Source organism: Equus przewalskii, chromosome 1 (assembly GCF_037783145.1).
Source record: "Equus przewalskii isolate Varuska chromosome 1, EquPr2, whole genome shotgun sequence".
NCBI classification, from domain to species: Eukaryota; Metazoa; Chordata; class Mammalia; order Perissodactyla; family Equidae; genus Equus; species Equus przewalskii.
Window position 1 is genome coordinate 20,490,778 of NC_091831.1, and position 15,487 is coordinate 20,506,264.

A 15,487-nucleotide genomic window follows, 5' to 3' on the forward strand; every position below is an offset into this window, starting at 1 on the left:
GAAAAAATAAAATCTTTAAAAAAAATGTGATTAAAAGTAATACATCAAAAAGAAAATGTAGTAAAAAAAAAAAAAAAAAGACCAAAAGACGTGGAGCTGTGGGTTTGGATTCCAAGATCCCTAGTAAATTACAATGTGATCTTGGGCAAATGCTACATTTCTAGGTCTCAGTTTCTTTACCTGAAAAATGAGTTTGGGAGCTACATGATCTCATAAATATTTTAAAGCTATAAAACTCATACTGCTAAGTCTTAACAATAAGTAGTTCCTAAGACCAATTTTGGGTGTTTAACACATAGTAGGTACTCAAGTATTACTTTTAGACTGGAAGATCAATTCTAACAAAATGTCCATGTCAAAAAACAAACCCTTGGGGTTACAGAAAAGATACTACCATAATTAAGTGTGCTCTGAGTATATTTACATACTAGTACAGTAGTTACCATTCATCCACATTAAAAAGCTTATTAGGTCCTCATGGCTATAGATAATCATAACGGTCATGCAAACACATGTTTTGGAATACCCTAACAACATGTTAATCTGAAAATGTTCTGTGATACATTGTCAGCATTTCCCAAAATATATATTTCTACAATGCCTAATTCCATGGTCAAATAGGTTTCAGATAAGATGTGCTTCAAACATAATTATATGTTGTTGTCTTTATAGCAGAAATTATCAGTGCTTTTAATATAATAATGTAGTCCATGAAGAAGGATATAATATACAATATTTCTCAACTTATTTGGATCAAAAAAACATTTTCTGAAGAATCTCTCATTAAAATATCTCAGAGTTTCAAGTGCTCAAAGTACAAATATTCAGTAGTAAACATAGGTCACTCTTAGACAAATCAGAACAGATAGGAATTTCACAAAATTATTAAAAATTTGAGATTTAAAAAACACTGAAGTGATTAATAAGTGGAGTAACAAATACTTAAAACTAAAATCTCCAATAATCTATTAGGCATTAAAATTTTCCATGAGGCTGCTGGAATGTGCTTTTGTATTTGGGACTAAGAAAGTAATATATTCAGTCACATAGAAGGAACAGGGTGGAAAAAATACCTGGTTTCTTTTAGCTGTCACTCTGCTCTTGCTAATGGACAAAGGATAGGTAAAATAGAACTAGGTCAAATGAATATAAGAATATGTTCAAATTAGAGAATAGAAGAAAGCTTGCCCATCAAGCTATCAAGACTTTTCCAACATATTTCTTTTAATAGAGCCATTAAGGGAGGAAAAAAGTTGACATTTCCCTTGAAAAACAAGATGCCATTCAGAATATTAGATTATTCCAGAACTAACATTTATTACACCAAAAGACTTAGAATAAAGAATTGTAGTGGTAGCACCTAAAGCATAAAATTTCTATTTTCAGGTTCAACTAAAAAAGAAATCAACACCTAAAATAAACTAAAAAACTAATAAGCACTCTAATTCCTAACTAGAGGCATTAGTCTCTGGTCTCAATGTTTTGTAATATACAAGGCTTCATAAACACAAATTAAATGACACAATCAAACTCAAATGCTAAACTGTGATTTTTTCACTTAAAAAAATTTTATCTAAAAGAACCTCTGTAAATGAACTGCTTTTGGCTTTCAGGAAACTGTATTAGCACATATTTTATTCCTTATACCTTAATTCTGACAAAACTGGACCTAGAGCCCTTACAATTACTGGTTTGAAAATGGCAGGGTACAGATGGTGTGGCCCCTTTCTCCTCCTGAAAAATCTCAAAACAACTAGAAGAATGAGAAACAGAAATACAAACTACATCTCCACCCCTAACCACATATATGAGAATGGCTGCCATATGCAGTGAAGGTAAAGAGGGATGCTGGAAGATCTCACGCAAGGGAGAAGGCTTGCAGCTTCAAATCTCAAAACTAGCAGCTCAGTTCTCTGAAGTTCATGGCATAGCCAGAAAAGTAAGCCCAAAAATCCCTTGTTTGGAACACCTGAAGATTTCACAGATTTCATGTGGCATCATTAAGACACAAGAGTCACAGGTGAACATGAAATCCCACAGTTTGAAAAGGCACATCCTTTCCTAAAAGAAAAATTATTGTACTTCTAGGATTTAAAGAGAATTCTTTGAGAAGCTAAGCAAAATCATTGCTACCTAAAAATGAAGGGGAGGAGGGAATCAACGCCAAGAATAGTAGAGTAACACTTATAAAGCCTTCAAGGAAAAAAATTACGACTCAAGAATTTATACCCAGTCTAACATCATAGTTCAGTATAAAGGCAACAGTTAAATATTATTGAATATTTAAGAACTCATGGAATAGTATTTCTATGAACTGCTCTTGAAGAAAATACTAGCTGAAAAAGTTCAATCATCTAAAAGGTAAAAACTAAAATTAAACCTTTGTTAAAGGATAAGTTTTGAGCATAGAATCCATTTAATTATTGGCCTAAGACTAAAAAGAAAAAAGGAGGAAAAATATGTTTATGGCCACAGATATAATGTAAATGTTACAATCCCCAACAATGTCACAAACCGACAAAAATTGAGAAAGGAAATGGACTGAGGTATGCTTATACCTTTATACTGCACTGCTTTACACCTTTAAGTACACAGTAGTCCTCCCTTACTCTGGGTTTCACTTTCGTGGTTTCAGTTACCTGCAGTAGCCACAGTCCGAAAATATTAAATGGAAAATTCAAAAAATAAACAATTCGTAAGTTTTAAACTGCATGCCATTCTGAGTTGTGTGATGAAATCTCGCGCCATCCCGCTCCAGCCGGCCCAGGACGTAAATCATCCCTTTGTCCAGGGTACTCATGCTATATACACTACCTGCCCGTTGGTCACTTAGTAGCCGTCTCGGTTATCAGATCAACTGTCGCAGTATCACAGTGCTTGTGTTGAAGTAACCGTTATTCTACTTAATAATGGTCCCAAAGCGCAAAAGCAGTGATGCTGGCAATTTGGATATGCCAAAGAAAAGCTGTAAAGTGCTTCCTTAAGTGAAAAGGCGAAAGTTGTCAACTTAAGAAAAAAAACTGTATGCTGAAGTTGCTAAGATCTACAGTAAGAGCGAATCTTCTATCCGTGAAATAGTGAAGAAGGAAAAAGAAATTCATGCTAGTTTTGCTGTCACACCTCAAACACATACGTACAGAAAAAAACAGTATATATAGGGTTCGGTACTACCTACGGTTTCAGGCATTCACTGGGGGCCTTGGAATGTATCTTCTGCACATGTGAGGGGACTACTGTACTTCAATTGTTACAGCTTGATTTATTTCTAATCCTTTAGCTATAAAAGATGAGGAAACAAGTATAATGCTGTAATAAATACAGATGATCTAAATACATTAATGAAAAGAAAAAATCTCAGAGTAGATCATAAAACAAAATATAACTGCATGAATACAAAAACCACACCCCACCAAATCTGAAAGCATGAAAATGAAATACAGGCAGACTCTGTTTGTTCAAAGTGACACAGGCATTATACAGACATACGTTGGAGATACCTTGGGTTTGGTTCCTGACCTCTACTTCTCATAAAATAAATAAATAAATAAATGTGGGCACACTGGGTCAACATTTCTCAATGGCAAAAATCAGCTGGTGCTGAACAGAAGCTGTGCCCTCCAAGTGCTCTCCAACTCAATCATCTCATGCATTCTCCCTACTGTGTTCAGTCATTTATGTTAGCTGCCTGGTCTCCTGTAGGAATTTAAGTTTAGGACTCCATTTGTATTGACTTATTTTGTTATATACTAATTATCAGGATTCTTTATATGAAGGCATTCTTAATATCTTTTCTTATATCTATGTCATAAATATTTCCTCTTTGTTAGATGGCTTTTAACTTAATCATACCATTAATAAATATATATAAAATCTTAAAAGTCTAGAAGAACACCCATGAAATGACAGCAATGTTCATCTTTGGATATTAGGATGGTTTTCACTTTTCTTTTCTCTGTATTTTTTTTGCTGAGGAAGATTTGCCCTGAGCTAACATGTGTTGCCAAGCTTCCTCTTTTTGCTTGAGGAAGATTCGCTTTGAGCTAACATCTGTGCCAATCTTCCTCTATTTTGGATGTGGGCTGCTGCCACAGCTTGGCCACCAAGTGGTATAGGTCCACACCCAGGAACCAAACCCAGGGTGCCAAAGCACAGCACATCCAACTTAACCACTAGGCCACAGGGCCAGCCTCTCTCTCTGTATTATTTTTTAAATGTATACAATAGGCATTCACTCCTTTTATAATCAAGAAGAGGAAAAAAGCTATTTTCATTGTAAAACAAAATATCCTAACAGTGATAGTTTGGTTACATGACTTTCAATCTGACAAAAAATAAAGATAATTAAACATTATTTATTTTAAAAATCTAAACGTATAATACAAGAAGAGGTCAATACAATAATCAAAGCCCATTTAAATTAGTCCATGATAGCCTATGAAGAAATATATCCAGCACTTCAAATCTGAATTATAAGGTACATTGTTTTTACAAGAGATATTCAAAAGTACATGGAGTGATCTGATTCACATTGAAGTTACCCAGGTTTTGGGACACTGGCAGTTCAGAAAACCAGGTTTTTTCTCCAGTTAAAAATATTTAAATTTTTATAAATAAAAAAACTGTATTTTCATTCAGTTAACATTTTATTTAATACATACTAAGTGTCATGCACTGTGCAAGGTGCTAAGTATGCAATAATTATAAGGAACAGTCCTTGTCTGTAAGCAAGAAAAGGCAAAAACATAGTGCGGTAAGAGTTGCTGAAGCACAAAGAAAAGGCACTTAAACCAGCCTTGGAGGTTGGGGGACTCGGGAAAGGCTTCTTAAGACAGATAATACCTGGGGACCGGCCCCGGAGCCTAGTGGTTAAGTTTGGTGCATTCTGCTTTGGTGGCCTTTGTTCAGGTCCCAGGTGCAGACCTATACGACATTGGCAGCCACGCTGTGGCAGCGACACACATACAAAATAGAGGAAGACTGGCATAGATGTTAGCTCAGGGCCAATCTTCCTCAGCAAAAAAAAGGGATAACACCTAAAGAGAAATCAACTAAAAAGAATGGGAAAGAGTCAGAAATCCTGGAGTCACGCTGACTCCCTTCTCTCCTTCAACTCTCACATTCTAACAATCACCAAATCCTATCCATTCTTCTCCCAAAATTTCTCCTGACTCTTCAACTTTTCTTCATTCTCACTGCCACCACCCTGCTGCAGGGTAGACTGAATTCTCTCCTCTAAGAGCTTTGCAACTCGTCTCACCATATCCACTCCACTATCTTGTTCCTAACCTAATCACTATACTACTGTAAGTAGAGCGATTTTTCCAAATACTCAAATCTAATCAGTTACTGTCCAATTTAAAAAACTTACCAGGAGAGTGGTTAGCTCCCACAAGCATAGCCCTCAGGATAAAATTCAAAATCTTAGCAGTAATTACCAAATCTTTCAAGATCTGGCCCCTGCTTACTTCTCCTGCCACAACTTTAATATTTCCTAACTTGCAATCTGGTCACATGAACTTTCGGATCCCATAGCAGATCCTGCTATCTCTTGTCCCCCGGACTTTGCACAAAGTATTTCCTTCTGCCAGAACCATAAGTTCACAGTTCTTCACTGAGCTAATTTGCATGTAGTCTTTAGATCTCAGCTTAGAGGTCTGGGAAGCCTTTCCTGATTACTCAAAATTGCCTTTCTGAATATCTCCTCCTCCATGCTCTCATTTAAAACTTCCCATATTAGAACACTTATCACACTGTATTATACTTGCCAACTTAGTTGTCTGACTCCCTCTTTTAAACTAATGGGAAAATAAGGACCCTTCTGTCTTTTTCACAATTGTATCCTAGTACTTAGAAACAATACCTAGCACATATAGCAGTTATATTTTGAAAGAATTATAAACGTTTGTTAACTTGACTTTATCTACCCTACTAGACAGCAGGCTCCCTACATAAAGAGGTAATTTTACTCTTCAGAGCACTCTACAATTTCAGAGCTATTATGAACTTTTTATTAAGCACACAATAAGTGCTCAATAAACACTTGTTGCATGAACAGTTGAATAAACAAAAACCAAAACCTTGTCTCATGCATAGTTTCCCATATTCTACTTAAAATTAACTCTCAATCACTCAGATTTTGATATGAATACCTAACAATGCCAAGATTTCAACTGTATTTTCTTTTGTTTATAAAGATCTAAAACACTCCTTATTCTTTTAAGTAGTTTAAAGGACAAAAATAAACTGCTCTCCCTTCCAAATCACATAAAGATATATATATTTGTTTTAAAAACATCCTCAAAATTGGAAGACCAAAGATCAAGAAAGCACCCACAATTAACATGTTCAACAGAATGCTACTGTTCAAAGAGAAATGGAAAAACACATCCTTATAAGCAGCTTGAGTGAACCTGAGGTAAGAGCAGTTTTTACGGAGGCTAAAGAAACACGTGTCTGTGGGGGAAAAATCAGCTCTACACTAGTCCATGTTAACTAGAATTATGTCAAGAGTATACAACTCATAGCACCTTCAAATTCATTCACTCAACTTTTTTTCCTCTGGTGAGGAGGCAAGATGAAATAGTTTGGACTGACATGGAGAGAGACAGGACCAATTTATTTTATATAGTAGCAAATATATGAGAATTTTTCAGGAAATCTGTGTTCCTTCTTACGGGAAAGGAAAAGACTTATGTAATTTTGATCCTGAGCAAACAAAAGTTTTAAGCAAAGAAGTGAAAATTCCTGTTTACTCAACCCACAATATAAGCCACAATTAGGATTACAGTTCTCTTGTACAACACTTCAGCTTACCATATACATAAATTGTAAGATTCCCAGCAAAGTCGCAAAATAAAAGGTAGGGGTAGGGTAGGGGGGATTTGAATGTCTCAATATAACTAAGATATAACAGTAAACATCAAATATTCTGACCAAACATTATCTGAAAACCTCTTATGCCACAAAAACACTCCCGAAAAAAGATTTAGCCAAGAATCTTTGTTTAAACTGCCTTTCTTGTCAAGAAACTCAAAATATGTCACACACAACATAAGTATTCCCAAAATATACTTTACTCTTCATTTACCACGGGTAAATTGGCAATAAATCAAAACAATGGTTACCTAATTATCACTGTAAAGCAAAAGAGAGAAAATGTAATTGCCAACTTAAGTTACATCTACTAAGATGACTACAGTATTCAATAAAGTATTTTTAATTTAAAAAACAAATGATCACTACTTTTAAGCTAAAAATTAAGTTAATTACATTTAACTGATTCATTTTTGTATATATAAACCCACACATTCTTTCACTAGGTCTTATCTGAATACAAATCCTTCCCATTACTCATTTTATAAACTATTTATCAGAAACTGTCAGAAAAAAATACAAAGAAAAATAAATGTACTATACACAGCAAGATTAGAGTTGTGTGTGGTCTCAAGGTATCTTACAATTAAGAATCATCATTTAGTAACTTGCCATTATCATAAACAGCCTTTCTCATGTTTATATAGTCCATTTATGAGACTATTTAAAGACTGAACACTCAACTAGTTATTTTACTTATCTACTTATCCTGACAGTTGTTAAAATAGGATTTACATAATGCATTTTGGGCTTTAAAATATAATCTCATTATCTCTGTATTATATTTTTAAAACATCTCAAAGAAAAAATCTTGCTCATACAAGATCAAAAGAAATATATTGGGAAGCCAGGCCCAATTTAACTGAAGGTTAATAAGGAATTTCTCTCATCAGAAGCTACTCAAAATATTGAAAGGCAGCCCTTTCTTATATTTTTTGAATATACACAAAAGGACATTTTATTATTTTTCTAATTTAACACATTAAACCTAACCAGTTCCCAATTGATATGTACTACCTACTATCTTGTGAATCCCAAAACATAATTCCCACACAGTTTACAGAAGCTTTGCTGTAAAAAATTCTTACACCACAGAGATATAAATCATTTAGTAATCTGCAGGGAGCAAGTGATGTATTACTTAAATAACGCCAGAAAGAAAAAACATTATTTGGCAATACTTAATTTTAATTGGTCTCAGAAGCAACTCAAATATTATCAAATTACTACTTATAAAAACTGGATAACGGTATCGTCAGGAAAGAGATGTGCTAATTAAATTATTTTCAGCAATGAATCTACTATGTGTGGATTATCAATTTTCAAAGAATCTGAACATAATAAAATACAGCAAAAGATCAATAATATTAAACTTAATTTCAACTTTCTTTGATGAAACAAAAATCTTTAAGATCTTGCCACAGGATCATTATTATACCAATTATCACAATGTGATATTTTTCATATATACATATACATACATATACACACATACATATATGAAATTTGTCAGGCATAATTGAGTTCCAGCTAAAAGGCCAGATAAGTTTTTTATATTTTTGTATGCAGATAATTAGTCATGCATTTACGTGTTACTCACAGCTAACTCTACAAGAATTATATAGCTGACTTTTAAAACAAATTCTTAAGTCCTTCCTTTTTTGTATCATACAAATCTTTAAACTGAAACATTTAACTCTAAGATCAATTTGCATGATATTACAATTAGTGCAGATGAACTCAGCCCCTTTTTAATTAACAAAATAATTGGTAAAAGCATATTTTATCAAATGTCTTTACAATCATACTTCCTTGAACAATGAATATAAACTAGTAGATTTCATTCTTTATAGTCAGTTTCTAATCAGCTTCAGTATGTGGTTCTCATAAGTTGACAATGCTGCAATGTTTGAGTTGCACAATGTTCTGGGGGAAATGTTTAAAATTATTTCCACTGATATTTTTAAGTCCTATACAAAAGCATCATGGAAATGTTTATATTAGAGTTATCAAACTTTTTAAATAAAAATTTTAATAGAATTTTAAAAGTGTCTGTGTTTCAAAAACAATGACTCCATTTTTAAAAAGTTGTTTTTCTGAAGCCCAAAAACAATTCTTGCTTTTCATGCCTTATTTGCAACCTAAAACACTATCACCTGATTTATGTCACTCATTCACTATCACCATATTTCATTATATTTAGGTCCTTAGTGTCCAACACAAAGCCTAACACAGTATCACATATTTTTAAAGCTTCAATACACTTTGTTCTTGTCCCAAATACTCATGTTCTGTATGTACTACTATAAGCTGTTATATAACAGGAGGTGGCGGGGGGGGGGGGGGGGGGGTGGGGATTAAAAACTGCTGCACTACAAGTCATTTAGCATACTGAGTTCCCACAGTTGCTTAGTGGGTGTTCTGAAACTAGGCCATATTTCCAGTATTAAGAATTTCAAATCACTCCTTCCAAAGTACAGAAATAAATGTCTTCAAGATTAAATCTTAAAACATTACTATTTTCAGCTGCCTAGTATATAAGCATCCTATTTCCATGAGTTTAAAACTGTAATTAACACGTGATAGAGAAACCAATATTTGTTTTAGCAACAAAATAAGTAGCTCTTCTACCTATCCTTATATAGTCATAGGATTCAACAGATGACAATATTAACATAAAATGCAATTTATTTGAACCAGAACTAAAGCCCTTTAGTGAAATTTTGAATCCTTGATCCCAGAAGATATATAAAACAAAATTGAATTAAATATAATCTACTTCAGGTCACCCAACCTGTTCTAGCAGAGAAGTAATTATAACCTCCAATCTAATTTTTCCATTTCAGGTTACCAGGAAATGCCAAGAGAATAAAGATTACTCTCTTTAACAGAATAAAAGTTGCATAAATACTTAGGTCATTTTGTCATATGATTGCAACAGGTATGTTTTCATTGGATACTGATGAACAAAAACATGTTGTTACTCAATTTTACTATTTCATAGCTAAGTAAACAAAGAAATACATGGTAGGTATAAAATCTACTTCTCCAAATTGTAAGGTAGTAGTATTATACTATACTGATTCAGTACTTTCAGATAATTATTTACCTCACCTTAATTTTACTCAATACTTATGGTGCCTACTATGTTTCACTTCATTAAGCAAACCTGTCCAATAACAAAAGTTTAACATTAAAAATTTTAAATTGTATCATTTTAGATGGAAACCTTTCTGAAATACAATACATGGTCCTATGTCATCTTTAACATAATCCACTAACAGTAATTACTCTCTTCCTCATGATCTTACATCATTATTGCTATACTGTTCTACATATAAAACAAACGGCATCTTGAAAAATTCTAAATATGTAAACATATTTACATCACAACATTCAGCTGCCTTACACTACCATTTTTTTAAAATGTCTTGTATTTGCTTTTTAAATGCTTTTCCTCTCCTCTTATTTTCAACTCTTTCACGGCCTCTAGGAGTACCCCAGTTCTTTTTAGATTTGGTTACCAAATTCTTTTAAACTGTACGAGAGAGTAAAAAGCCCTCAATTAAGGCCTAAGGGGCTCTAACTGCAGAAAATGTGTTGAAGAGCAAAAGCACTATGACATCTCTTTGTCCTTGTTAGTGACCTGTTGGTTTGGGGGCGCTAGAATGTTAATTTAAACTAATTTTCTATTAGCAGCCTACAAGGGCTAGACACTGAATACTGGAGAAATGGTAGTAAAGAAAACAGACATCCTTGATGCTCATCATGAAGCTTACAGTCTAGCAAAAAAGACAGTCATTAAACACATCATTACAAAAATGAGGAGTGTTATAAAAGAGGAAGTACAGGTGCTAAGAGACCTTAATACAAGAGAATATAACTAGGGACCAAAGAAGGCCTCCCAAATGCGATATTGAGGACTCAAGGGCGATTAAGAAGTTAGCCAGGTGAAGAGTGCATGAGGTTGTATCCAAGGAGATACCAGAAAGTTTTAGTTTCCTAATAAATGACCTTGACGAATGAGGTATTATAACATTTATAAGGTAACTGCTAAAACGAAAAATGTTTTAAAGAGACTTCTCAAATTTCTATAATGAAAATAACTAGAAGGATCAACCTCCCTGCCCCCCTCCCAACAAAAAAAAAAAAAGCAATACAAGAATGTTGTAAAATGGGAAACTACGGCACTTTGAGGGTAATGGAGTTTAGGATGGAAAAGAAGGCCTCACTGTGCCCTCAAAGAAGTATTAAATCACACTGTAGGAAAAATTACTTACTATTCAAGTTCAGAGAACTTTTAAATCATGTAAGTCCATATAAAGACTTCTACCAGGATATAACTGCTAATTGTACAGTCTGACTTATCTGAAGGAAAGAGTGGCACTTTGAAATAAGTATGTAAAGAGATGTTTTTAATGTTCTCAGAAGAGTGAATTTTAAATGTCTGTATAATAAAAACTTACCATGAACTCTAAGGAAGTTCATAAATGTCACTCAATATGATGCATAAACGGAGAAAAAGATATTTAAATATAACTTTGAAACATATTATCATTATCCAAGTTCTAAGCCTGGTAACTATTCCACATCAGGCTGATATGTTCTCCCTGTATTTAATTAAAATATTAATGAAAAATATTATTTAGTTAAAAGTTTTAAATAACAATTTGGAGCAGCTCCTCAACATTAACGCAGGTCTACAGTTCAAGGCCCAAATTAAATAAAGTATACAAGAAATAACAATCTCTAAAAATATAAGCTTTAATGAAAGCCTACTGTATCACCTAAAATATTAGGTCATACATGGAATCCAAATTGCTATTTGCCTGCAATTCTCCAAATGGACGTTAACATCTCTAACCTCTACATGCTTTTTCTACCCTCTACCTATCCTACTTATTCCTCAAGAGTTAGTTCAGGTCCTATCCTCCAGTAAGCATTGCTGGTTATACTGGCAGTCTCAGTCTTAACTGTTCTTCAGCGTATACTGCTATCAAAGCACTTGTCACATTGTAAAACAATTAACTATTGATTTGTCCAGTTCATGTAACAAACTGTGAACTTACTTAAAGCAGGAAACATAGTATATTTATCTCTGTATCCTCAGAGCCTGGGACCTATAGGGCACTTAGTAGAAAATCTATGACATTAGTTAATATGAAACTGTAGTTAGCAAGATAAATATAGAACAAAATTTAAAAGTTAACTTAAAGACTATTTGCAAAACTGTGAAAGTCTTGAAAGCAGGAAGGAGTGTTGTACCACACAAAACTAGAAACTGAGAAAGCCCAAATTTAACTGATGAAATTAACTCCAAATTCTAGACATAATCAGTATAAGAAGAAGTCATTTCCACACTACCTCCAAGACATTAGAAAAATTAAAGAAAAAATATTTATCTTTGTCAACTGTAAATTACTTAATTAAAATTGTACGATTTAAAAACAGTGCTTGAGCAAATAAAGTGCTTAAATTTTGAATGGTTACAATGCCATAAACCTTAGAAGATAGACATGCCAAAATACTTCATAAATGCCTTTCAGGTTCATTTCACATAGGGACCAATTATATCCTCTTTAAGATCTCCTGTAATGTTTTAGCTTCAAGCAATATGTTCACTCTTTCCAATAAAAGAATCCTTACCTTTTACAGCATGCACTACTTTTTTGCAATCAGTTCTGATCTTTAGAGAAGTTAGAATTAAATATATAGTATGAAATCTAATTAGTTCTTTTAAAATCTTGATAATGGGAACTTCATACTTTCTCAAAAAGCACATATGTTACCAACATCTCAAAAGTTAAAGAGCCCTTTGTAATAAGAATATTCTTTTCATGTGTCAGGGCTTTGATTTGCTGAATTAAAGGTGCTGTGCCAAAAGGCTGGGAACCAGGAAAAATTACCAAAGATAGAATGAGCAACAGTTTACCTTAAAGTAATACAACTACATAATTTAGAACATAAATCAATTTTGGACTTATTCATGTTCCTTTCAACCTGCAATGAATGACAATTATATTTCAAAACACTCTATAATATATCAAGTTCAAGCACATCATAGGTTACCTTGTAACTGAGAAATATTCTAAAAATCAATGTGGCCAGAGAGGTAGAAAAATACAAAATTTTAACTATTATCTTAACAGAGAAAATATTTCCAGAAAGATCTATACGGTATAATTTTGATGCAGTTTAACAAGTAAACAAAACAAAATTTTGAAGACAAGGACAGCAAATATAAATATATATATATATATATATATATATATATATATATATATATATATAACTTAGTCTATGAAAGATTTAGCCTTAAATTATAATACATAATATATAATGCATGAAATCTAACAATAAGCAAAAATAGCAACCAATTTAATATTTGCAGTACATATTCATTTCTCATGTAGCACAGAGAAGTACTTAATGTATCACTCTGCTACTAAATTACAGCCAATTTCTACCTAATTCACCTATGGCAAAATATTTACCAATTCCCTACTAGTCTTATTTGGAAATGTCAATGTGTATACTTTATATCTAAATTTCTTCTCCTAATTGATATTTTATAAACTATTTCAAGAACACTTCCAGCAAGGCCAAGCTATAAACCTCAGAACTCAATGAAGGAATTATGGGTCAACTTGCTGGGGTGTTGTTTTTTATTATTTGGGGGAGGGAAGGAATCTTGTTTTGTTTTTTTGGTTAGAAGCATAGATTTTATGCTTTTTCATACATGAATGATATAATAAACTGAATTCTAAAGATACATTATTTCACTTAATCTTCAACCTCCAAAAAAATTTTTATCCTCATATCTGCACATGTAGGTTAGAGTACATTTTTTAGTCAAAAACACGAAAGATTATTTTTATACTTAAATATCTTCTTACTAGAAAAAAATCTAAAAATTATTTAAATTGTTTAAAGAAAAAAGTCTTACAGAAATATTAAATTACACAACAGATATCGATTATCCAGCATATTTTCAAAACAAATATGACTGCAATTTAACTGCCTGGATAACAAAGAATTCCAATTTTATTCACCCTTCCCCCACAATCCACATGGGTAAGCCAAGGCACAAAATATACTAGCAGCTATTCGGAAGCCACCTTTGAGAGTATTCCACATAGAATTACAGTTTATGTTTCTCTGAACATGGGACAAACCCTGTCCCAAGTCACTGATGAAACAGTAATATTTAAAAAGTATAACTCCAGTAAGTATAACAAAAGAATTTATAACTTTTGTGTTCCTTTTGGAAAATGATATGTTTCAAATTTGGCTTGTAGTACACAAGTTGCTGTATGAGTCTTACCTGTTACAATTATCAAAACACAGCTCTGATAAACCTTCTGAATATGGCAGTTTAAAAACTAAAAACTAATCCAGCTGCAAGCAATTACTGTATCTCTTAATATCAGTCTTTAATCCATAAAAAGTATAACAAGAGAAAAATTTAAACACTTAAAAATTATACTAACAATGAAAGATCAGAAAACAAATGCCAACCTGAGATAAATGTAATTGTTTTCTTCAAAAACTGAACAAACACCTTGGGAAAGAGTAGTAACCTTAGAGATGGGCCAGGTCCATACCTAGAAACTGGCGTTTCAAGAACATAGTTGATTGTGTTAGCTTTATATTACATTTAAGCTATTTCAAAGTTACAAACTTTAAACAAAGCCTTTGTCTGTAATTTCTTTTTCAAATATATTTCAAAATTAACTAAAATTTTACAGTGTACCTTATGTCCAAATAAGTATTTAAAAGATTTACCATATGTAGTCTAAGTTCCATATGTAAGAAATGGTCATTTATATACTTTATTCCTAAAAATTCTTGTCACTGGCACATAGAAAAACATCAACACTTGATAAATTCAAACTATAAATGTAAGCTTACTGAATGTTACAAATTGTACCCAATAGCTAAGTCTCTTCAAATACACGGTAACAAACAGTTATAAGGGCTATGACATGGAAGGGTGAGGGTAGAGATTAGTAGGCTAACAAAGTGAGGTCTTTAAAATTAAGACAATTTTTCAGTGTTGATGCTACATTTACATACAAAAAATACCTGGTTACAAATGTGTACCCTAGGATTCTGAAAAACATAACAAAAAATAAGTTTTAGATACCGTAATCTCTCTGAGTACATGCTAGAAGCTGCTGATATTTACGAAGTGTACAAAATTGCACAGGTGGAAGCTTAGATATAGACTGTTGGTAGTTACCATGACGGAGACAAATACTATACAGTCCACATCTGCAACCCAATTTTGCTTCAGCATCCCCAGAGACTTAGAAAACATTTCTTTGGGTAGGGTGTAAAAACATTGCTTCCTCTTTTATTCTCATCACTCCTATTATGATACAAAGCAAGAGACAAGAAAATCAAATCACCAACTGTAAGGCCTGAAAGCTTAAAAACACACACAAAAAGCATCTTCTTTCCAACACCAAATGGGTATTCATTCCACCTGTTTGTAAATCCATACTAACACAATAAGGCAAACCCTCTGCCGATTTAAGGGGGGAAAAAGGCAATTAATGGTTTGAAGCCATTATTCTTCTACCTAGGCACGGGGCGGAGGAGGGGGATGGTA

General features: G+C 33.0%; 1 protein-coding gene across 7 annotated transcripts in view; it reads right to left on the reverse strand.

Moving 5' to 3' along the window:
• SHOC2 (SHOC2 leucine rich repeat scaffold protein) overlaps positions 1-15,487 on the reverse strand; it is a 97,382-nt gene that overhangs the window by 80,130 nt on the left and 1,765 nt on the right. For 2 of the 7 annotated variants that reach the window (XM_070632818.1, XM_070632820.1), the window contains exon 2: positions 15,116-15,244. The exons of 3 other annotated variants lie outside the window; for them this stretch is intronic. The gene's annotated coding sequence lies outside the window, so the exon portion shown is untranslated. Of the gene's footprint in view, positions 1-11,339; positions 11,484-14,391; positions 14,485-15,115; positions 15,245-15,487 lie in introns of all 7 variants that reach the window. 2 more of the 7 variants (XM_070632811.1, XM_070632795.1) reach the window with 2 other exon arrangements.